The sequence below is a fragment of the Elephantulus edwardii genome, unplaced genomic scaffold (genome assembly GCF_000299155.1).
Source record: "Elephantulus edwardii isolate Elephantulus edwardi_28Jun2011 unplaced genomic scaffold, EleEdw1.0 scaffold00227, whole genome shotgun sequence".
NCBI classification, from domain to species: Eukaryota; Metazoa; Chordata; class Mammalia; order Macroscelidea; family Macroscelididae; genus Elephantulus; species Elephantulus edwardii.
Window position 1 is genome coordinate 372648 of NW_006399977.1, and position 1832 is coordinate 374479.

General features: G+C 43.3%; 1 protein-coding gene across 1 annotated transcript in view; it reads right to left on the reverse strand.

Annotated features, from left to right (window-relative positions):
- Nucleotides 1-1832, reverse strand: part of TTLL7 (tubulin tyrosine ligase-like family, member 7) — a 216356-nt gene that overhangs the window by 949 nt on the left and 213575 nt on the right. The window lies entirely within an intron of this gene.

Below are 1832 nucleotides of genomic sequence, written 5' to 3' on the forward strand. Positions count from 1 at the left end.
AGGAATAGATGGTATACCAATTGACATATTTCAGTTAACAGATGCTGCCCTGGACTGTGTAGATCATAACAAACTATGTGATCCACATAGTCAAATGAATTTACATAGTCAATGAAACACAGATCAACATTTCTGTGGTACTCTCTGATTTCAGCTAAGATCCATCTAACCTTGCTCATAATGTTTCTAGTATCACCACCTTTCCTAAACAATTCTACATAGTAGATATTATTGTCAAGCTGTAGTTGCTGAGTACCGTAGAATCAGAACTGATCCATAGCTGACCCGCTGGCAGGCTTTCAGAGGCAGTTAATCACATGGGAGGAGATTGTCCATCCTCCCACAGAGCGGCTAGTGGCCTCAAACTGTGTGCCTTCAGGATTGCAGCACAGCTTCTTGCCAACAGGACAGCAGAACTCCTCAAGCTATTATTGTCCCATATTACACATGAATAAGCTGTATTGCATGCGAACACTTAGATTCTGACTCATAACAAATCCATTCGCAAGAACTGCCCTACACGGTTTCCTAGGAAGAAGCACTTGTGGCATAGTTCATACAGGACTGCACAACTAAACCAAGAGCAATGCTGCTATGGTAGTTTTAATCTACCAGTGGCTCCTGGGAAAGAGATGGGTGTGTGTTAGACTGAAAGTTGGCTTTCTTTTTTAAAGCCATTAAGCCTCTGATCTTCAGCTACCTTAACTGCAGGCACATGGTGTTGCAAATTAGCATCAGCTCTGGAGCTAGGCTAAAGGAAACAGTGTTTTCACATGGAGAAGCAAGACTTGAGGCAAGAAAGACTTGAAGGCAAGCAAGGCTTGTGGAGGCAAGACCCTGTTGAAAGTAAGATCCTGGTGGTGGAGTAATTGGTATTGCTGTGGAGAAACTGGCAAGGCGTGATCTGAAGCTTCTTAAGTTTGTGCTGGTCCCAGTTGGATTTTTGTTGTTGTTCTTGTCTTTCATGATGGAAGGAAAAGCTGCTTGCTGAATTGAAACCAGAGCCTGGACTGAGGAGTTGTGCCTTGGAACTCCTGTTGAGCTAAAATCTAGATTTGTTGTGGGTGATATTCTTTGCCTCCTCCACTTACCAGCTTTCTTCCCTAATAAAGCACATTGTTGATGCCATGACTGAGACAACAGCAAATAAAAGGATCTCTTAATGTTGGTGGGGCTCTACAGACACAACGGGGCTGGGCTACGGGTTCTTGATCTCCTTTCTGGTCTGGGAAGATGGGGGCTGTGTTATTTTTATTCTCTCTGACCCTTTTAGAGAGACTTTAGGGCTCATCTCCCCCCTTTTTAGACAATGAGCAATCTCCTCATTAGAGTGGGCTCTGCCTCTACTTCAAGGAGTGATTATGTACTTGAATGACTCAGAGCCAATTGAATACAAAGAGATTTTCCCCTGGTACTCTCTGCTTTCAGCCAAGATCCATGTAACATTAGCTATAATATCCCGAGTGCCATGGCCTGGCCTCTTCTAAACCCAGCTTGGCCTTCTAGCAGTTCTCTCTTGATGTGATGTTCCAGTTGTTTTTGGACAATTTTCAGAGAACCTTGCTTGCATGTGGTATTAATGATATTGTGTGATAATTTCTGCACTCTATCAGGTCACCTTTATTTTGAATGGGAATAGATCTCTTCCAGTCAGTTGGTCAGGTGGTTGTCCTCCAGATTTCTTGGCATAACTTGGTGAGCACATGCAGGGCTGCATCTGTTTGTTGAAATATGTCAATCGACATGACATCAATTCCAAGGGTCTTGTTTTTTGCCAATTCTTTCAGAGCAGCTTGAACTTCTTCCTTCATCACCACAGGCTCTTGCTCATA